We start from the raw sequence: 24471 nt of genomic DNA, 5'->3' as shown, positions 1-24471 counted from the left end.
CGAATTTTCTTCTTGAAAGATAAAAGCCATTTCCAAAAAAAGTCTTTTTTTATATGAGTTCTCAGAAGCTAGTACTTTAGTATGTTGATAATCCATTACATGACCCTCTTTGGAAACATGTTCTGCTAAAGCACAACGTTCAGGATGTAGTCTAGAATCACTTTTATGTGAAATTATTCGAGATGATAAAGTTCTCGAGGTGATACCTATATAGCTCATATTACAACTACGACATGGTATATTATAAACTACATTTGAACAAGACAATGCAGGAGTTTTATCTTTCAGTCTAGTAAAAATTGAGTTAATAGATAATGTGATACTATTAGCTATTTTTATGCCACTAATTTGATTAAAGATTCTGCTTAGCTTTGGTGTGATGTTCTTAATGTAAGGGAGTGAAAAATATTTAAAGTTAATGGGTTCCTGGTTTTCTGCAACATTAGTAAGATTATTTAAATTTTGGTTGTTAATATTATTATTATTTGTGTATGAGATGTCAGATGTATTAAAAAGTAATTTCTTTATAAGGGTTTTTGGATAGGAATTGTCAATGAATATATTATATAATATTCTTAGATTTGTATTATGAAATGAGTTGTCTGATATTTTTAAAACCCTTGATTTCATTTGTTTTATTAAATTAACTTTTTGAGAAAATTTATGGTAAGACCAGTAATTCATATACCTGCCTGAGCTTATTGGTTTTTGGTACCAGTCAATCATTAAGGTGTTTGTTATAAAATTATAAAATAATAAAGAGTTTTCTTTGAGATTGCTGCTACCCCAATATTTCAACCTTGTTTCCTAACTGTTCAGCAAAGATTATATATATATATATACAAACAAGTGGTTTATTAGGGTTGCAGTCAGAAGTTTGGCCAGGATATCAAAGAAACACTCTTTTGACTTTTTGTCTAGCTTTCGGGGTTGTTTGACCCCTTTATCAAGACTCTGTAATATAAAACAAAAATGTAAGTATTTTAAAATATTACATTGTTTTAGTAAACCTACTAGTCGTTGAGATTATTAAAGAGAAGCTTGATGATGCTCAACATTTCAAATTAACACAAATATTGAAAACAGAAAACAAAGGACACAATACATTTTAAAATTTTTGAATAATTAGCAGAAATACAATAATTATTCTGTCATGTTAACCTACTGATAATGTAAGTCAAAAACTCTGACACATAGAGAACAGAAAGAAGAAACAATCAAATTAAAAAGTATCAAATAAAAAAGTAATTAAGTGTTATGATTATTGTGGTTCTTTTTAAAACATCAGAGGCCCATACAAGGTGTGTTCAAATTCACTAACTGTACTTAAGAGTATGCAACTCATTATACGTCCATATACGTCCACTCATGCATACTCTTAAGTACAGTTAGTGAATTTGAACACACCTTGTATGGGCCTCTGATGTTTTAAAAAGAACCACAATAATCATAACACTTAATTACTTTTTTATTTGATACTTTTTAATTTGATTGTTTCTTCTTTCTGTTCTCTATGTGTCAGAGTTTTTGACTTACATTATCAGTAGGTTAACATGACAGAATAATTATTGTATTTCTGCTAATTATTCAAAAATTTTAAAATGTATTGTGTCCTTTGTTTTCTGTTTTCAATATTTGTGTTAATTTGAAATGTTGAGCATCATCAAGCTTCTCTTTAATAATCTCAACGACTAGTAGGTTTACTAAAACAATGTAATATTTTAAAATACTTACATTTTTGTTTTATATTACAGAGTCTTGATAAAGGGGTCAAACAATCCCGAAAGCTAGACAAAAAGTCAAAAGAGTGTTTCTTTGATATCCTGGCCAAACTTCTGACTGCAACCCTAATAAACCACTTGTTTGTTGATATTGACAGTCACTAATATCCAGTATTTCTTATATATATATATATATATATATATATATATATATATATATATATATATATATATATATATATTTTTTAATTTGGGTTTCTTGGGCTTAGGTTCACAAAGAAAAAGAGATGGCTATGATGTTATGTCATATCATTTAATCGACGTTTCGACAGGAATATCCTTGCCTTTTTCAAGATCATTACGTGACTAAAAAACATTTCGTCAAAGATACAATACCAAAATTTAAGAAAACATTTTGACTTACCCTGCATGTAAAGTTGGCAGTGAACAATAACAATAATAGACGTCACAAAATAAAACAATGTTAAAAACATAGGGACAGACCCACTAGTAGATACATTTAAAATTTAGGTACTGTGTCGAATTATTGTGATGTTATATCGATGTTTCAAATATCAATCAATTAAATACCTAGTTGCTTCCGCATCATAGGCGTGCTGAAATTTCTTTTGTATTATATTTTAAATTAGATTATAATATAATTTGTTCAGATGTTTGATGTCCCTTTTGTCATTAATAGCATGGTTGTTCTTTTTTATTTCTATAGACTCTAGGAGCTCCCTCTTTTTCTTGTTGTGTTCAGTTTTTAAGATTTTGGTGTTGTCAAAATCGAATTTATGTTTTTTCTCGTTTTCATGTTTTGTGAGGGCCGTTGAGTTTTTTTTATCATATTTGTGAGAACGTATTCTTGAGTTGAGTAGCTGGCTGGTTTGTCCAATGTATACCCCATCGCAATCTGAGCAAGGGATTTGATATACTACATGCGATTTTTTTGATTGAGGAGTTTTTGTTTTTAGTTGTGTGAAATTCCTTTTCAATAGATTGTACCCTTTATGAGCAACTGTGATGTTGTGTTTAGATAGGAGATTTGCAAGCTGTTCTGATAACCCTTTTATATACGGAAGAGACATATAATTCTTCTTTACCTTGTTAGTTTTATTGTTATTCTGGTTGTTGTAGAAAGTATGTAGTCGCGACTTAAAAGTGTTTTCAATGAGATGATGGGGGTAAGAATTAAGCGTCAATGCTGTTTTTGCCTTTTTTATGGCCTGAGGTCTGTTTGTGGGGTCGGACAATCTGATGGCTCTATCAGCTAGGCCAATAACTACTGATTTCTTTTGGGACAGAGGGTGATGTGAGTTGAAATTCAGATATCTCGATGACCAGGTTTTTTTAGTGTACCATGAAGTGGTTATGATACTATTTTCTCTATGTAAAGTCAGGTCCAGAAAGTTGATTTGACAATTTTTTTCTATTTCTAATGTAAATTTGAGTTTTGGGTGGAAGTTATTAAATTCGTTTAACAAAATATCCAGTTTATCCTCTGGTGCTGCAGTCAAACAGTCATCTATATAACGATAGAAAAAAGGAATATCGAAATCTATTTTATTTAGGACAATTTCTTCTAGGTGCTCTAAAACTAGTTGAGCGATAGCACTAGATATGCTAGCACCCATAGCACATCCATCTGTTTGTTGGAAGAACTTGTTTTTATATATAAAGTATGTTGAGTTTAATGTTGTTTCAACTGCTAAAAGAAATTCTTCTAGTGGAATGTCCGTAAATATTTTGATTTCATTCCATTTTTGCTTAATAATATCTTTCGCCAAAGCTATTGGAATATTGGTGTATAAAGATACGACATCGAGCGAAACTAATTTGTACTCTTTAGGTAAATGTGTATTTTTGAGTTTTGATTTCAGGTGATCAGCATCTTTTAAATAGTGTGGATTTTTATTAATTACATTAGAAATGATGTTCTTCAAATATTTTGAGAGGTTTTCAAAAGGGGACTGAATACATGAGACAATAGGACGTAGAGGCATATCTTCTTTGTGTGTTTTGGGCAGACCGTATATTTTTGGAGCAACAGCATTATGTATTTTGAGGAAGTTAGCGGTATTTGGTGAGATGTAGCACTTTTTTTCCCATCTGTCGACTAATTCGTTATTTCTTTTTTGAAATATGTTTGTGGGGTCATTTTTCATTTCACGATATGTTGTTTTGTCATTTAAAAGAGAATCCATTTTGCTGTCATAGTCGTTGGACTCCATAATAACAGTCTTGTTTGTTTTGTCAGGTTTCAGGACAATTAAATTTGGGTTTTCGTTTAAAAAAGCTTTTGTTCTTTTTATTTTTTTATGCAGTGTTTTATCTTCAAACTGATATTTGTTTTTGTTTTTAAAATTTGTTAAAATATTGCAACATTTGGTTCTAATGTCATTCTGTACATTTGTACTTAAGTTAGAGATGGAACTCTCAATTGAACAGATAATTTCGGATTAATTATTTGTATGGGAAATAAGCCACAATTAAAATGAAAAAAATAATTTTATTAACGTTTCGACGCCCAAATCGGGTGCCGTTGTCAAAATACAAAATATTACTAAAATAAACTAAAGTGTTGTTGCTAAGCAAAAAAATTCTTCTAATAATTTATTTAATCTCACTCATTTATATTGGCAATTCAGACATATATTATACATTTTAAAGTAGAAGACTTTAAAATGATATTGCCAATATTTATGAGTTGCGTTCCTGGGACGACTTACTGAAAGATAGTTCATTCGATTACATGAAATTAACCCCAACTCAAGAATATCCGTCATAAAAAATTATAGCATGTGATATGTCTTTAAAAAGACAACCAAATGCAACGACAGTAAATATAATATATTTACAACGACATACAAATAATTAATCATAAAAATGCCACAAGGAAATAGCTTCAGAACAACATAATTTCGGATGTTGGAATATCATTTTTATTGCGGATGGGAACTGCAAAATTATCTCCTAAACTTAAAATGTCTTGTACGTCACTGGGAATTTCTACATTTGTTAAATTTTCTAACCAGGTATCTTTCAATGCATCGTTGTGGTTTTTATTTGATTTTAACAATAGCCTATTAAGTTTATTGATATTTTTATCTCGAATTTGACAAAAAATACGCTCATTATATTGTATCGATGTTTCTTTAAATGTATTTAAAATATCAACTGGTAATAAAACGATTAATTTTGCTTCTAGTTTTTTTAGTGAAACCTGAAACCTGACAAAACAAACAAGACTGTTATTATGGAGTCCAACGACTATGACAGCAAAATGGATTCTCTTTTAAATGACAAAACAACATATCGTGAAATGAAAAATGACCCCACAAACATATTTCAAAAAAGAAATAACGAATTAGTCGACAGATGGGAAAAAAAGTGCTACATCTCACCAAATACCGCTAACTTCCTCAAAATACATAATGCTGTTGCTCCAAAAATATACGGTCTGCCCAAAACACACAAAGAAGATATGCCTCTACGTCCTATTGTCTCATGTATTCAGTCCCCTTTTGAAAACCTCTCAAAATATTTGAAGAACATCATTTCTAATGTAATTAATAAAAATCCACACTATTTAAAAGATGCTGATCACCTGAAATCAAAACTCAAAAATACACATTTACCTAAAGAGTACAAATTAGTTTCGCTCGATGTCGTATCTTTATACACCAATATTCCAATAGCTTTGGCGAAAGATATTATTAAGCAAAAATGGAATGAAATCAAAATATTTACGGACATTCCACTAGAAGAATTTCTTTTAGCAGTTGAAACAACATTAAACTCAACATACTTTATATATAAAAACAAGTTCTTCCAACAAACAGATGGATGTGCTATGGGTGCTAGCATATCTAGTGCTATCGCTCAACTAGTTTTAGAGCACCTAGAAGAAATTGTCCTAAATAAAATAGATTTCGATATTCCTTTTTTCTATCGTTATATAGATGACTGTTTGACTGCAGCACCAGAGGATAAACTGGATATTTTGTTAAACGAATTTAATAACTTCCACCCAAAACTCAAATTTACATTAGAAATAGAAAAAAATTGTCAAATCAACTTTCTGGACCTGACTTTACATAGAGAAAATAGTATCATAACCACTTCATGGTACACTAAAAAAACCTGGTCATCGAGATATCTGAATTTCAACTCACATCACCCTCTGTCCCAAAAGAAATCAGTAGTTATTGGCCTAGCTGATAGAGCCATCAGATTGTCCGACCCCACAAACAGACCTCAGGCCATAAAAAAGGCAAAAACAGCATTGACGCTTAATTCTTACCCCCATCATCTCATTGAAAACACTTTTAAGTCGCGACTACATACTTTCTACAACAACCAGAATAACAATAAAACTAACAAGGTAAAGAAGAATTATATGTCTCTTCCGTATATAAAAGGGTTATCAGAACAGCTTGCAAATCTCCTATCTAAACACAACATCACAGTTGCTCATAAAGGGTACAATCTATTGAAAAGGAATTTCACACAACTAAAAACAAAAACTCCTCAATCAAAAAAATCGCATGTAGTATATGAAATCCCTTGCTCAGATTGCGATGGGGTATACATTGGACAAACCAGCCAGCTACTCAACTCAAGAATACGTTCTCACAAATATGATAAAAAAAACTCAACGGCCCTCACAAAACATGAAAACGAGAAAAAACATAAATTCGATTTTGACAACACCAAAATCTTAAAAACTGAACACAACAAGAAAAAGAGGGAGCTCCTAGAGTCTATAGAAATAAAAAAGAACAACCATGCTATTAATGACAAAAGGGACATCAAACATCTGAACAAATTATATTATAATCTAATTTAAAATATAATACAAAAGAAATTTCAGCACGCCTATGATGCGGAAGCAACTAGGTATTTAATTGATTGATATTTGAAACATCGATATAACATCACAATAATTCGACACAGTACCTAAATTTTAAATGTATCTACTAGTGGGTCTGTCCCTATGTTTTTAACATTGTTTTATTTTGTGACGTCTATTATTGTTATTGTTCACTGCCAACTTTACATGCAGGGTAAGTCAAAATGTTTTCTTAAATTTTGGTATTGTATCTTTGACGAAATGTTTTTTAGTCACGTAATGATCTTGAAAAAGGCAAGGATATTCCTGTCGAAACGTCGATTAAATGATATGACATAACATCATAGCCATCTCTTTTTCTTTGTGAACCTAAGCCCAAGAAACCCAAATTAAAAAATATATTAAGGTTCAAGAATCATATTCAAACTATATATATATATATATATATATATATATATATATATATATATATATATATATATATATATATATATATATATAGATTTACTGAAATTTATTCTTTTTTCTTTACATTTTATATATATATATATATATATATAGATTTACTGCAAAAATTGAATATAAAAATGAAATGTATGAAAATAGTATTTATTAATGCTTGCTATCTGCTACCAAACCACAAATTCATCGTTTAATTCTTCGGATAAGACAAGTGTGTTGGTGCGCCAGTGTAACGAAATAAGCGATGGACTACCCAGCTAATTGAAATAATATTCGAAAATATTACTTCAACCAACTAAGATAGCCATCGTTACACCCTTAGCTTAGCTGTCACTCAGGTGTGTGTTCGTCTTGTCCTAACCTTAGATATGATTACTTAAAATTATTGTTTTGTTTGCTTCCATTCCAATTTTCATAGTTCATATCTAAGGTTAGGACAAGACGAACACACACCTGAGTGACTGAGCTAAGCTAAGGGTGTAACGATGGCTATCTTAGTTGGTTGAAGTAATATTTTCGAATATTATTTCAATTAGCTGGGTAGTCCATCGCTTATTTCGTTACAGATGTATGGAAACACTGGAACAGGGAAGTTTTAATTGTGGAACAGGTTAAAAATTTGGAACGTCAGACTACGAAAACGTCCCATGTATTTTGTCGGGCAGAACTTTCAATTGATTTGTTACCCTTTCATTAAACTCTCATGCAAAAATGAGACTGGTATTTATCACCAACTGGGCATTTTAATAAGTCTGACACGTAAATGACAGGAATTATGTTGGTGATAAATAAGGCGCTGAGAGCAACAGTGGCCTAACCCCAAAAACGAAGTTTTTAGATAATTTCAATCTTTGCATTCGTATTTACATTATGCTTATGGGATGGTGCTACATAATTTGTAGCACCATGTAGAGATAAGTGCATTTAGCCAAGTATAGATATATGTTTTGTAGACTCTTGTTAATTCGAAGATTTCATGTTGCTGTTTTTATTGATATTATAATCTCAAAATGCGTAATTTGTGAATTAGGCCACTGTTGCTCGGAGCTCCTCAAATAGCAGTCTGATTTTTTACGTGAGAGTTTAATAAAAGGGTAACAAATTAATTGGAAATTCTGTCCGACAAAATTCATGGAACGTTTTCGTAGTCTGATGTTCCAAATTTTTAACCTGTTCCAGAACTAAAACTTCCCCTCTTCCAGTGTTCCCATCCATTCAAGTTTGTCCGACTAGACACCGCTAAGCTATTAACAAATTTTCAGCTTGCTAATAATCAACTTTTTTTTGCTACGCGAGATACAGGCCTATTAGTAAAATGTTTTCGGAATGATAAAAATAACTTTTTAATGATTATTTTAAACACGTTGAAAATATAACTATTCTTCTTTCATGTGGTTTCCACATAATTGCTATATCATTGTTATTTTCTGAAGACTAACATTGCAAAAAAAGCTCTTTGGGATAAACAAACTGAATAAAATTTAAACTAATTGACAAATCATCTTAAAATCTTTTGTGCATTTTATGGACTGTTTAGTTTAACTTCTCATGCAATATAAAAGTGTTAAGCTAACTTTTGCAAAAGTTATAGTAAATTTTAGAAAATTTTAGTTTTATTTTGCAATTTCCGAAGAAACAAGTAGTGGAACCAAAATTCAAAGACCCTCATTTTAAACCTTGGCTCATCTACCAAAAGAAGAATACTATAAATAAGATATTTAATTACCCTATTTTTACCTGTAGCGATTTAAACGAAAATCTGCCATTTTTGACACATATTTGTTAATAATTAAAATTCTCTTCCGAACTGTGACGGGCATTTTTGTATTTATAATGTTTTAGGAAGGTATATACTACCCAAAAAACCCATTTACAACCTGGCTGCTCAAGTGTTCCGAACATCGTATATTTTTGTCTTATTTCCCTGGCGTATAATGCTTCTTGTCTGCCCTGGTCAACATTCCATCATTTCCTTTAACTATCTGTCTCCAACTCTTTGCTTCAATGGTGTCAATTATTTCTGCCTCAGTTCCCGTTCTTGTCCTTTATTTTGCCTTGAAGTGTTAGCCTTAAACAACATCTCCAAAACCCGTTTTTATTCATTCACACTAGTTTATTTTTTAACAATTTTTCATTTGCCAGACCTCAGCTCCACAAGTTGTTATGCCCTTGACTATCGTCTTTGCTATTCGTTGTGGATTCCGATTTTTGTATCTTGTCTTATTTATGTGTTTTACAGTACGTAATGTGGAGGAATTGGGGCCAAAATGAACCGTTGGGGCAAAGTGAACTATCTTTTTAAATTTTAAATTATTCGCGCCAGTAATACAGTTTCAAAGGTAAATTTAATATATCTAAGTTGGTAACAGTGTGCTTACGACGAGAACACGTTTGACAAACGCTGCTAAGTTGTGGATGAAATTTTTATTTTATTGGGGTAAAATTCTAATATGATAAGTGTGCAATCTAATGTATAACTCAACTAGTTATTATTACATTCAAAGGTTGGTAATCTTTTATGTTAGGCATCTAATTAGAGATAGTTTTGCAAGAAAACGAAGATGATATGTAACGACAGTTTCACATTCATATCAAATGTCAAAAAGTACCAGTGTGGGGTATAGTGAAGTTTTTCACAAGGGGCAAATTGACCCTAGGTTCACTTTGCCCCGACTTCCCCTACCTAACAGTTTTATCGCCTGCTTATCTTGTTCTTCTTTATGCAATACTAGAGATATTTTTTTGAAGTGTGTGGACGGCCCAACCCCACTTTCTGGACTTTAATTCATTTTCTACTATCTTTTGTAAGGTCAGCTGACCTAAACTAAAAATACGAATAATTCGCCGTGGGCATTGGATAAAAAAAATCAGCAGTTTTTCTGTATGGGTTTTTGTCACTTTCCAGGTTTCACATCTTTAGAGTGGAATAGACACAACATTTGGCAGGACCACTAGACCATCTTAGTCGAGGAAATGAAGCATTTGAGCTCGCAATTTTTTCGTCCAGCATGGATTTACTTGAAATATTCACAAAAGATAGGGAATAGTCCAAGGATCATTTTCTATATCATACCGCTATTATACGCTAAAACCTTGGAGGTAGTTGCCACCCCATCTCGGGGGTGGAATTTCTTATTACATTTTAACCATGTAAATCGTTGTAAAATGTAATTCTAAGAAAAAAATGTTTTGTCATTTGCTTTGTAAAACTTATATTTTTCGAGATATTCGCGCTTGAAAGTAACAGTTTTTTGTCGAAAAAATCGAATTCTTTGGAGGGTTTTTTGAGAATACCTCGAAAAATATGCATTTAATCAAAAAAACTGCAGATAACAAAATTGTATCTTTTAGTAACACAAACTAAATTCTCTTTCCATAATATCTTTAGGACCAATACAAACCGAGGTATGGCATGTTAAAGGTGAGCTTTTTTCGTCAAGTGCATAATTTGAAATATTCAAAACCAAATAACGGGAAAACATTGCGTTTTTCGAGGAAAACTTAAATTATCTTTTTTCAAGTATACAATTAAACCTTTCAAATAATGATAATAAAAAATTTCTAACATGAAAAGAGAGCGACTTATGATCAAAAAAATGTCGGTACCTGCTTTTCTCTACGAAAAAATCAGTGAAAATATCCCCCTAACAACCCTCCTGTTTAAAAATTGGTCTTAACCTTTCTGTAATCCCTTGTATATTTATATTGTCAATACACCCAAGAAGTTTGACTCATTTAAAAGGCCTAATTTTAGAAAAATTGGAGTTTAAAGAATAACTGATTTTTTGCAGTTTCGTATTTTTCACCTTTACTTCCAAATATCTCCGAAAATACTGGAGATACAAGAAAAATGATGGACTACTAAATTGCAGCTTTTTTAATAGCTAAAATTATATTGTGTGCATAGATTTTGATTACAGTGGATAGTTAGCGAGATATAGCTGTGTAATACTTCTATTTACGAGAAAACACCCCCTTATTCGAGCCTTTTAAATCCACCCCAATTAAAAAGTAAGGGATCTAACGGAATTTAATTTACACAGTTCTATTGAGCTTCAAAAACCCTTCAAAATCATTTTTGCAAAAACTTTATCGCCAAAAATGAAGGAGCTATGTTTAAAAAACGAATTTTTTTTTCGAAATATTCGAATAGTCTGCTTATGAAACATTTTCAATGCATGTATAATACCACAGAACTGGTTCGTATACTAGAAGATGACTTAAAAACTATTTGTAATTGTACTTCTACATATTTGTAAATTCGTATTTTAATGTAAATAAATGGTTTTGTAATCCTTTAATTCTACTTTTTTTTTCTGTATAAATCTATTAAATTATCTACAGTAAAACCTGCCATATCCGGATAAATGTGACGACAGACCGATCCGGATATGAAAAAATCCGGATATCAATCAAGACCACTTCTATTATAGTCTGTGAAACGTTTTCTCCTTCATACATTCCAGTAATCAACGCCGTCAATAACTTTCGTCGATAGACACGTTTTATAGATTCTATAATACATTATTTCGCCATCTTTTAGTTCTTTTGGGTCGAGATGAGAGGGTGCGTTGTCCCAACAGCAGGACTGCCTTTCTCGGTATATTTCGGTAGATGCGGACGGCAGAACCGTCCGGATATATGGGGAGGTCCGGATATGACAGGTCCGGATATGGCAGGTTGTACTGTACTTATAAAAATTATAATGTTCGTAAGGGTGGTTTTTAAGAGTTGCAATATTATGATATTATATCCTAAAGCATAAAACAATCATTATTTTTAACCAATCAAAACAAAATTTTACCCCTATTAAAGTTTACAATGTTTTTATATAATTTTTGACAATAAGGAGTAGTTTACACCCCTAAAAATAATCGACGCCCTTGAGCATTTTTATAGAATATGAAGTACAGGGTGAGATGATCCTAATCCCAAATTTTTATGTAAATCGATGTAAACTGAAATTATTCTTTTACAACAAGTAATTTTTTATATATACCTCCAACAAGGGTGGTTTTAGGGGTTGAAATATTATAATAGTATATCTTAAAGCATAAAACAATCATTATGTAACTAATAAGAACCAAATGTTGACAATATTAAAGTTTAAAATGTTGTTTTATACTTTTTTACAAGTAGTTTTTTAGGGGTAGTTTTCACCCTTAAAAAACCAAAAGCGTACAACGGCTCAATATAGAAAATGAACTAGAGGGCGAAATGAGCCTAATCCCAAATTTATGTACAAATCGATGCTGGACGAAAAAATTGCGAGGTTTTGCCATTTTTTCAGTTTCATTTCCTCGACTATCTGGCCAGACCTCCAAACAGGCTCGATCATGCTGAATTCTTCGATATCGCTTCTGTAGCTCCGCTTTCTGTTATAACACTTTCAAGATACGTAAAATTTTCCACATTTTCAATCTGTATGTTCTTAATGGTAAATAGTATGTTGTTGTTTTTTTTTTGGATTTTATTATTATTGATTTTTAAATCTACTTTATTGACTTCAGTGAAAAGTGTTTCTAGTTGGTCAGCCATATCTTGGAACCTTTGTCCTAAGGAACAAATATCATCGGCATATTGTAGATCTCTTAGACGTATAGTTAACATCCATGATATACCGCTTTTGTTGGAGTCTATTTGGGAGAGAACATAGTCTACAGCTATGTTAATAAGAAACTGAGAAAGCCTGGATTCCTGTCTGGCTTCAGTAAATATGATAAGTTCGTCACTCTTGATCCCATTATGTGCCACGCTTCATAACTCCTCAGTGTATATTGACGTTATAATGGAACTTATTTTCTGCGGTATGTTTTTTGGCTCTAAAATTTTCCACACAGCAGCATGAGATAAGTTGTCAAAGGCATGCTCGAACTCGATAAAAATTATGTATAGGCCATTCCACGAATATACGACTGTTTTGGATTATCGCGACAACCAATATTTTAGTGTGCAACATAAGAAGTACGATAGTAAATGGCTCTAATAATTATTTTAATAAGCAATAATTTAATTTGCAATTTACTTTGGTTTTTCATATTTTGCACAGTAAAATATTCGTTGTCGAGATAATCCAAAACAGTCGTATATTCGTGGAATAGAGTATATTAAGGGTGTGTTCCATTCAACCGATTGTTCCATTTTACCTTTACAGTATAGGGCTTTTCATCGATTGTCATTTGTTTCGAGCTTCAGTCATATGTTGTATAATCTATGTATAATATTAATATATACGGATTATACGAAATATGACAGAACTTCGAAACAAATGACTGTGTATGAAAAGCCCTATAGATACGACCTGCGCAGGAGTAATCTGGCATCAAGCCTGCGTAATAAATAAATTCAACTATGTTGTTAATATTTTCAGTATCATGGTAAAATTTTTATTTATGGCGGTACACAAGATCATTACTCTCCAATGTTTGCAAAATTAAGTAAAAAAGTAAATTACGTAATTAGCTAAACAAGTAGGTTAAACATGGTTATGTAAAAGAAAAAATATGCAGGATATTATTAAACGCTTTTCTTTACTTCAGTAGTTTGCATAAAATCTTTAGACGTTAATTTGACTGACTTTCCTTCAATGCAAATGAATGAAAATTCATTGTGTGAAATTCAGTGAACAGGACACGAATAGTCAATAAATGTTTTTTGTTTATTAATTGTTTAAATAAAAAACGATTTTAACCGAAAATGCTTAAATTCTCTTGTTTTTTACAATGAAGGAAATTGAAACTTTTACAGATTGTAGCTAATTATATGAACTATACCTAATTTTACTTTTTACGTTAATTGTTTACGTTATGCTTCATAAATAAGCAATAAAGTTTCAAATTTTTTGCCGATTCCGACTACTTTTCATGTTTGTACATAATATATTTTATACATATTTTAATAAACTTGACGATATATTTTAATGTTTGAAAAGTGTAAGACTAAAAAGTAAAAAATAAAAAAATATGAAAAAAATATTTTTAAGAAACGCTTTTCTTTAGTTAAGAGTGACTAAAATTAAACATATTATAAAAAATCAACTGGAAAGCAAAAAATACAAAAAAAATTGAAAAAATCTAACACATTCGTTAAAAAAAGCGTGGTGAGAAAACCGTTTATTCGATGAAGACGCGCCACGCTTTTCTCTGACGAATGTGTTAGATTTTTTAAATTTTTTTTTATTTTTTGCTTTTTAGTTGATTTTTTTTTATAATATGTTTAATTCTAGTCACTCGTAACTTCACTTAAATAAAAAAAGCGTTTCTTAAAAATATTTTTTTCATATTTTTTTATATGTAACTGTTATGGATAGCGAAAATCAACTTTAATGCCAAAATTAAACAGAATACGAAAATTATGTACATGAAAAATAAGGCTAGACTTAGTATTATATAGATATAATGAAGAATACAAGGAAGCGTAGTTCAAACATAGCAAGAAATATGGTTTACGTTGAATATTTTTGGAAGTCATTATTATTTTAGGTATGGGTCATATAAAGAAAAGAACTAATTTTCACAATTCTCTTGAATTAATTGTGTTTAAGCAAGATTAAATTAAAATATAAACTCATTAAATAAACCCATTATTCGACGAGCGAAGAAAAACCGCCTGTATTATCGTCAAAAGCGGGCTATATGCAGATCAGTAAATCTGAATTATATTCACTCAAGATATTGATTCATGCCCCTGTCAAAACTTAATTTAATTCGACGATTTCGATTCGCTATTAAATTTAACAGGCACAGGGATAATATTTTATTTTTTTTCTCTTATATTTTTGGATATTAAAAAAATTAAATAATGTGAAAATAATATTAATTTAAATAGTAATTATTTATTTATTAAGCGTATGGCTACATCACACTTGAACTTTTGTGTAGGTATAGTTAAAGATCTTTGAGCTTTTGTGCATACAAAAATTTAGTTGACAAATATATTGGGTTGTAAGCGGATTTTGTCTCCTACCCTATAATTTTCAAAGTGTTTGTGAAATAAAATCTTTCCTCATGTTTTTATATTATTTAGTGACGCGATGTTTTTTATATTTTTATGTGACGTCAGTATTGATGTCACAGGCCCTCTTCTGCGTTGCTAATCAACTGCTATTAAAAAAAAAGTCTGCCATTAGAAAATATCTCGCTGTATGTGTGTGTGTTACTAATTTTCATTGCTCTCTAACTCCCAATTATTCACTTACAATAACTAGAATTTGTCTCAGTGATTGTGAAAAGAACTAAAAATTAGTATAACAATACTTATATTATTTGTATCCAGAAAAAACCTAGTGTACCAGTTTGTGTTACCTATAAAGTAGAAATAAAAGTTTGTATCCAGTGTTACTCGTATTCTTTACGCACAACATAGCAACTCCAATAATACTGTCCACTCATTAACCCCAAAGGGTACAAGGCAGGGTAAGTCTATAGAAGGTTCATAAGCAGTTTAAGCACAATTCATCTCAAACTGGCTAAATTTTCTCCAATTTGGTCGCCATTAAGAAATCGGACGGGTTGCCATTGTAAGACCTGTTTCCATTCCAGTGGCCATTCCTCCACTAAATGTTTAACCGTTTGTCTTAATGATATTTAGACACTGTATGTTTCCCTATTTGAAAAGTGAGTCGAAGCAAAAAACCACAGTTTGTTTTTATTCTAGAAAGTGTGGCTCATATTCGCCTTGGTTGGTCGAAACTCTCTGGGTCTCGATTTTTGACCCTTCGCTTCGTTATCGAACGTATTCATTTCGTATCTGTTTAGTACACGAAGCGAATACGTTGGATAACGAAGTGAAGGGTCAAAAATCGAGGTCCTGGCTACTTTGTAATACCTGGCATATTCCGCATGTCAGGCTGTGCATTCTTATCCCAATATTTTCGTCAGCGCTCGATTATCTTAAAATTCCTTTCATATAGAATTTTTGTAGATTCTAGAGTGCTTTTTATTAAAGGAAGCCTAAGTATGACTTTGTCGGTGAATTTTATATATTCTCTGATAAAGCATGCTCTCGGTGGACGTGCGAGGGGGCTTAGCCCCGGCGCAAATTGGACCTAAGCAAGATACAAACTGCACCGGCGAAATGCGTGGATAGTTTTGTGAAGCACGCTTAGAAGCGAGACACCGCAAATTAAACCCAACATACGATCAGTGCTTACGCTCATTTAAAACATTTAAATTAAAATCTAGTTTATAACACAAATTATATTAGAGCTCTCTTTATTTTAGTAAATAGTTAATATTGCAACCTTTTTATGTGATTTTCATTGTTGTCGTCTATAACTACAATAGTTCGGATCTTCTTCTTCTTATGCAATCCACTAATGGATGTTCAGGATCATGTTTGACCATTTTTCTCCATCCCTTGCAGTATGTATTAGGTCTCCTATGTTTTTTATTAGACGAAGCAACGAAGCACTAAAAAGCCCAAAACCTAGGAATTTTGTGCAGTAGGATGAATCGTCATGCAACTTTTTGCATTTAATTCGAGAGAGCGTCAAGCAATTTTGTGAACCAAATTGATCTCCGGCAAAAAAATTTGTGCATGAGAAAATGCACTTTCAAAGTGAATCTCGAAGAGATGGAAAATGAAAAATTTAGAACTAAGGAAATATTGATTCGAAATGAGTTCAGTTTTTATATTTGGGGGTTTTGGAGGTCAGTAAACACAAATTTCATGACGACGATGGTCTCCGAGGTACCTGGTGCCCAGGTTGGAGCTCGTCGCCTGGGACGATCGAATAATTCGCGGGACGATCGAATAATTCGCAAAAAGAAGATTGGATAGAAAAACTGAAAAATACGCGTTTAATATTTTTTTAAAATCTATCGAATGACACTAAACACGACCTCCCACTCCATTCCCTGGAGGTGGGATGGGGGTAACTTTAAAATCTTAAACTGAAACACCCATTTGTTATTACAGATTTGGATTGCTTACGTAAAAAAGGCAACTTTTATTCGTGATAATTTTTTCAATTGTGTACCTATCGAATAACATCAAACATGACTCTCCACTCCACCCCCTGTAGGTGGGGTGGGGGTTAACTTTAAAATCTTAAATGGGAATCCCCACGTTTTATTGCAGATTTGGATTCCTCATGAAAAAATTAGTAATATTTATTCGAAACACTTTTTAGAATTGTTAATAGATGGCGCTAATAAATAGTGTTTTTCCGATTATAGCGTCATCTGTCCATAATTCGAAAAAATGTCTCGCATAAAAGTTACTTATTTTTACGTAAGGAATCCAAATCTGCAATAAAAAATGGGAGCTCCTATTTAAGATTTTAAAATTACACCCCACCCCACCTCACCCCACGTCCAGGGGGTGGAGTGGAGGGTCGTGTTTTATGTTATTCGATAGGTTCTTAAAAAAATTAAAAGACGTATTTTTTAGTTTTTTGTTTGGAAATGTATTTCTCGAGATATTAGACCGTTTCTATAATTTACCTATGGTATCATGAAAAAATTGTTTTTTCCGATTATAGTTTCATCTATCCACAATTATAAAAAATGTCTCGAATAAGAGTTGCTTACTGTTACGTAAGCAATCCAAATCTGCAATAACAAATGGGGTTTCTATTTAAGATTTTAAAGTTACCCCCCACCCCACCTCCAGGGGGTGGAGTGGGGTGGTCGTGTTTAGTGTCATTCGATAGATTTTTGAAAAATATTGAAAACGTATTTTAGAATTTTTTGATTCAATCTTCATTTCGAGAATTATTCGATCGTCCCGCTAATTATTTGGTCGTCTCAGGCGACGAGTTCCCCCCTGAGCACCAGGTACCTCGGAGACCATCGCCGTCATGAAATTCGTGTTCAGTGATCTCCTAAACACCCAAGTATAAAAACTGAACTCATTTCCGTCAATATTTCTTGTGTCCTAAATTTTTTATTTTCCATCCCATCGAGATGCACATTTCAGATGCTTTTTCACATGCACAAAAATTTTTGCCGGAGATAAGTTAGTTCACAAAATTGCCTGACGCTTTCACGAATCGAATTCAAAAAGTTGCATGACGATTCATCCTACTGCACTAAATTCCTAGGTTTAATGCTTCGTTACCTCGTCTATAGCCCTATCCATTGTTTGACATTACGGAGCCATGCCATTTTCTTCCTGCCCACTCCTCTTGTTCCTTCGATCTCTTCTTCAATTAAGGTTTGCAGAAACTGGTATCTTCGTTTCTAATTAGGTGTCCCACGTATGCCGCTTTTCTCTGTTTAATTGTGCATAGCAGTTGTCGTTCTGTACCAATTCTTCTCAGGATTTCTTCATTTTGTTATTCGTGCGGTCCAGGGAACTTTAAGGATTCGTCGATAAATCCACATCTCAAATGCCTCTAGCTTACTCAGTGTGTTTATTTTTAAAGTCCATCCTTCCATGCCATATAGGAGCACCGATCATATATAGCATTTCGTGAATCTTATTCTTGGGTTCAGGTCAAAGTCAGAGTTCTTAAAGACGTTTCTGAATTTCATGAATGCACTTATGGCCCTTTCTATCCGACATTTAATTTCCATATTCGACATCCAGTCTTCACATAGCCAGGTTCTCAGGTAATTAAATTTTCTTACGCGTTCTACATCTTGATTGTTATATGCTAGTCTTGCATTTTGATGTTGATATAATTGACGGCTGATTATAAGGAACTTCATCTTTTATATGTTGATGCCCATGTTCTCGCTATGTTCTCCAATTTTATTAAGAAGGTTTTGGAGGTCTTCTATATTGTCTGCTATTAAGACAGAGTCATCCGCATATCGTATATTATTGACATAGGTACCATTTACTTTGATGCCGCTTTCGCATTCCTCAAGAGCTTCCTGAGATACTTGGAATGGGGAGAGATTGCATCCCTGCCTTACACCTCTGAGAATTTTTTGAGCTGGCGTTGTTTTATTATCCATCTTGACGACAGCTGTTTGATTCCAATAAAGAGCTTCTATGCAACAAATGTCTTTTTGATCTATGTCGAGTTGTTTTATTATATGTACGAGTTTATGATGTTGTACTCGATCGAAGGCTTTTTCATAATCTATAAAACACATCATTACATCCTTCCTTTGATCGTAGGAGTTCTGAGCTAGCACTTGGGTTGCAACTAGTGGTTCCCTAGTACCCAGGCCTTTTCTTAATCCAAATTGTGAGCAACCAATAACCTTATCGCATTTTCGGATGACATTAAATATATTTAATAAAAAAAATATTATGTGCTTAAGAACTTATACTGTATATGATATTTTTATTCTTAAAAAATATTTCTGATACCAATATTTTTTAATAAAATAGCCTGTTTTCATAAAATATTTGATGTATTTTTCAGAGCTCCTAGTACCTTCTATATTTTTTTGTTCTGAAATAATATTAAAGAGATTTTTCGAATATATTCATTACGTAAAAAAAACGCGGAATTTCAGTCCTTGAAAATACGATAACAACTAAAAATGTTATTTCTTTTTACATGGAAAGAATTCTAACCATTTTGTAGAACGCAATTCCAGGTAGTCAATAGAGAATAACCGCCAAGTATTTTGAAGGAGATGCTCAAGGACGATTGAAAATAAAATACTTCCCTTTGACCAACATGATGGTCGATACACTTAAGATTATTGTAAGAAATAGAAATATCTAAAAATCAACCGAAGCCCACGTTATCAGCACAAAGTCAAAATCAACATCGAGAACTAAAATAATTTTTTTATGTACGAACTGATTCAATAATTATTATTATTAAAATATCAATGAAATATGTACGGAGTATGATGCAAACGTACAGAATAAATTCAATTTACTTGGGAAATAAGCCACAATTTAAGTTGGAAATTAAATTTATTTGCGTTTCGACTTTCACTTCAGACATCGTTATCGAAATCGCAAATATTAATAAATTAAACAAATGTTATACAATGTAGTAGAGATAAAGTACAATATAGTACACCCCTACCTCGCTATACGGCCGCTCTTTATACGGCATTTCGCTATAACGGCTCTCTTCAATTAAGGCACGTTTTCGATTTACGGCCTAAAATGTTTCGCTATAACGACCAAAAAACTTTTTTTCCGATGTCGATACATCTCCATTATGGAACATTATATTAACTCGATTTTGAAAAAAAAAATGGAAAAACTATTGATTATAGGGACAATAACAAACAGAGATTGCCAATAAGTCAAATGACTATCCATGAAAAACCTTTAACTGTTTTCGAAAATTTGAAATGAAATGGAAATACCGATGAATCTGCTGAAGATGTTACATTTTAAGCAAGCCGAGGATGGTTTGAAGATAAAAAATGGTTTAATTTCCATAATATGAAAATGAAAGAGGAAAAGCTAGCGCTGGTGAGACTGCAAGGAATATTCCAACAAAATAAAGGGAATTGTTTAAAGAGGATACATATTTAAAAAAATTGGAATCGATCCCATTGAATTTGTATGAGTTTGTATTAGAATACCTGATTCCTTATACGGCTTTTCGCTTTACGGCCAAGTTTCGTGGAACGTATCTAGGCCGTAGAGCGAGGTATGAGTGTATAGCAGTCAGATTTGTGTTAGTTCATTCAGAGAAAGTCATATATTAGGGGAGTGCAATTAGAACGAAAACATGCATTGTTTCGGAAAAATTCAAACAAGCTTTTATTTTTCTAAAACCTTTTTTGTTATTTTATATACCTGTTAAAGTAAAAAGTTCTACTCGCAGATTTGGCCGCTAATTGTTTATTAATTGTATAAACAATAACAATTATTGTTTTGTATAAATGATTTTAAAAATATCGTTAAATTCATCATTTTACTTTGATCAAATATGTTTCCATTTTGTTTTTGATTATGCTGAATCCGAATATGGCATTGGAATTTGAAAATTCTTATACAGAATAACAGAAGCTCTTATACAGTATGTATGCGTAGCTAGGAACCACATGGAAAACTTTTTTATTATCAATTTTACGAAAAAAAGTTATTCTTTATAAAATGCTCTCCTTGGTCTAAAATATAAGATACAACCATCAGATATCAAAATTTTGTAATTTTATACGAGGTATGTAAAAAATATGAATTTTTCTTAAGAGTTAAGTGCCTTTATTATTCACAATATTTTAATTATGAGAATTCAATTGAACACTAAAACAAATTTTTTAATTCCAAACAACTTTTCTTAAGGCCATCGGTACATAATTCGCAAATATTTTACGGGTATCCCTACTTTTTCTGTCTTTACACGGCAAATAACGTGTACTCTTTTTCTCATGATCATCTTTCAGTGCGTCACAGTTTTTCGATTTCTTTCTAACGCATTAAATTGTATGTGACAGAAAAAAAGGCACGTCTGGGGTTACAGACATTTACAACATTTATTCTTGTTATTCTAGTTGTCGATAGATGGCGCCATAATAAAGAAAATAATTTTTTTTTAATTAGATAATAATATTACAAATATAATCTGTATAATTTATAAGACTATACAAATCAAAGAAAATATTTTATAAATGCAAGAAACACATTTAGTTTGTTTTTATTCCAAATTGAAAATAAAATGTGACAACTGTCAGATTTAACTAAAATGTCATGTTAGAATAAATGTCATAAATGTGTATTATCACGGACTTACCCTTTTTCCTATCATTTGTTACGCACTGAAAAATGTTCATGAAAAGGACAATAGTAAAATTCACACTGGTATGGATATGTAAACATTACTATTTAGAATGTCATTCTACTTGAAAATGTCATCATCAATTTAAAGAGATGGCTTTTGAATGTTCTTGGATAACTGTTATTTTTATAATTGCAAATCATTAATTCAGTTAATAAATGTGATAATTTTTTCACTAGCTATGTATTCAGTGATTGTAATAATTTATATGTACAACAAAAACTTATACTCAATCGAGAAAAGAGGAAAAGTTGTAAAGTGATTTTTTAATAATATGTTGTTACTATGGAACGCTTACAATTTTGAATATCTTTAACAACAAAATACTTGGATCACAGAATATATCCTGATGTATTCTCTGCTTGGATCTTCCACAAATAATACACAATAAATAACTTTTTATTAAGTTCACGTCTTAAATCAATTATTTATCAAATACACTATATATCAATATTATTTAATCAACAACTCAAAATATTCCCGATGCCATGTCAAATATTTAAAATTGTCACTGATTGTCACTGTTTGACTGACAGTATGCTGACAATATTCTATTCGACTGAGTGCGTTAAGTGCGACTGAGTCGCTTAAGATTAAACCATGGCAATTTTCCTGCACATTTAGCTAAAATAGGAATGCGTATCAACTCTCTCTGTTCATGTGATAACTACTCTACTGCAGATTTAAATCATATAATCTCTAATTGTGAACTTAATAAAAACCATACGAAAGCACTAATTGCTAGACTTCAGGAGCGGAATGTAAGTTTACCGCTGAATATTTCACATCTACTAAGCTTCAATACCAAAACTATTAATGATATTATCATACAATTTCTTAAAGATTCTAAAATAAAAATTTAATATGACATCTTCAATCTTCAACTTTCAAATATCTGTGGCAAAAAGTTTATCTAATGCCATCCCCTCTTTGTGAACACACACACACTGAGTGCGTTGTATGACAAAGATAGATTTGGAAATATTACCACGGATATTGTGTTCATTTTTTTCGAATCCTGAAAAAAGCAATAAATATTTTTGAAAAATTTAAACGCAGAATGAAAGACTATATTATTACCGAGGGCCGAAAGTCCCTTAGAATAAATAAAAAGTTTATTGTGAACGAGATATTTTAAATTAAATACCACACTAAATTTTCTCTTAGATTTTCACCCCTGTAACTTATTAAAATAAACATTATAGAAGTTCTCAGGGACTTTAGGCCCTCGACAATAACGTAATATTTCATTCTGCGTTTAAATTTTTTAAAAATACTTATTAGTTTTCTTAGGATTCGAAAAAAATAAATCCCCATTCGAATAGCATTGCAGCCGAAAATACGTACCCATTCTCTTCATAACACTTTTCGATATTGTAAAATGTAAAGGTACTTTACTCTTGAGTGAAATTCATATTTTTGACATACCTCGTATAAAATTAATTAAATGTGATATCTGGTGATTGCATCTTAGATTATATACAATGCAGAGTATTTTATCAAGAATAACTTTTTTTCGTAAAACTGATAATAAAAAAGTTATCAATAGCTTCCTTCCAAGTTACGCAGACGTACTGTATAAGAGCTAAAAAATTTTTTTTTACTGATCATTTATTATTGTTGAAGCTTATTATTAAATGTATTTTAGGTAAGTTTTACAGAAAAAAGTTTTGATCACTTTGTATAAACATTTTTTTTAGCTGGTAATTTTCGGTTTTTTATTAAATTTTTGTTATTTTTCTTAATTTTCTCAAAAAGAAATAGTTTATTTCATTTCTAAAGTAAAATAATTTATATATTCGTGCATTTTAAAGATTTCATCCTAAGCTTTAAAAAAGTACTTACAAAACTGAGCTTGAGTAATACCGTCTTAAAGTGGTGGTAATTCTATGAAACTACGAAGATTTCAAAAATTACATTTTTTGAGACGTCATATCATTTGAATTAAATTTTTGAGATTTTTTTAAATTAAACATAATTTAGTAAGATGCTTGAACGGTAAGTTGTGCAAAATTGTAAGTTTTATAAGAAAAATTTTATTAGATACACATTTTTAAATCATTTTTAAACAAAATTTATGTAAGGCTCACTTTCCGCCCATTTCACATTAAGGTTCAAGAAGTCGCCCACGTGAAAAGTGATCCAAATTTTTTTTTCAATTTTTTTTAACCCTCCGTTAGTCGCTATCGGTGTCACACACCTACGACAGAATTGTTCATTCGGGATTTACAAAATAACTGTTTTTTTCTATCGCCACTTTCTGTACCTCTTTCTATCAACTAACCTCGTGTTAGTGTACATTCTTACCTACTTGGGTACATTTGTGCGGGTTTTATAGCAATTTTCGGTGCAAGACTCCGTAGCGACTAACGGTGTGGTTATTACTTTATTGGCATAACTTGCAGTTCAGGTAAAGATTTAGCATCTTATTATTGCATTTGATCGGTAAGTTTTGGTCAAGTCTTATTTATAGATGTCCTTTGAAGCCGAACAAAAACGTTGGAATGGAATTATGGGAAATGGTTCCTAGCGACGATTAAAATTATTTTGACGATGAGGGAAGTGAAAATGAAAGCGGTGTTTCATTTTATATCTGTTGTTTTTCAATAAAACATTTTCAAAAATATTTTTCAGTCATTCCTATACACAATATAAAATATTTGTACGAATTTTATAGCAATAACTATTTTTTTTTAAATTGTCGGTCTCTGACAACGTAGCGACTCTTGATGCTCCGTTTATCCTAGCGACTAACGGAGGGTTAATCGAAATGCAAAAAA

At 31.6% G+C, this 24471-nt stretch overlaps 1 protein-coding gene across 2 annotated transcripts in view; it reads left to right on the top strand.

Moving 5' to 3' along the window:
• The window catches only part of LOC126884042 (5-oxoprolinase), a 657750-nt gene that overhangs the window by 484326 nt on the left and 148953 nt on the right, over positions 1-24471 (top strand). The gene's annotated exons all lie outside the window — the stretch shown is intronic.

This window comes from Diabrotica virgifera, chromosome 4, assembly GCF_917563875.1.
Source record: "Diabrotica virgifera virgifera chromosome 4, PGI_DIABVI_V3a".
NCBI classification, from domain to species: Eukaryota; Metazoa; Arthropoda; class Insecta; order Coleoptera; family Chrysomelidae; genus Diabrotica; species Diabrotica virgifera.
The sequence above is the reverse complement of the archived record's forward strand: the minus strand, read 5'-3'. Positions and strand labels throughout refer to the sequence as shown.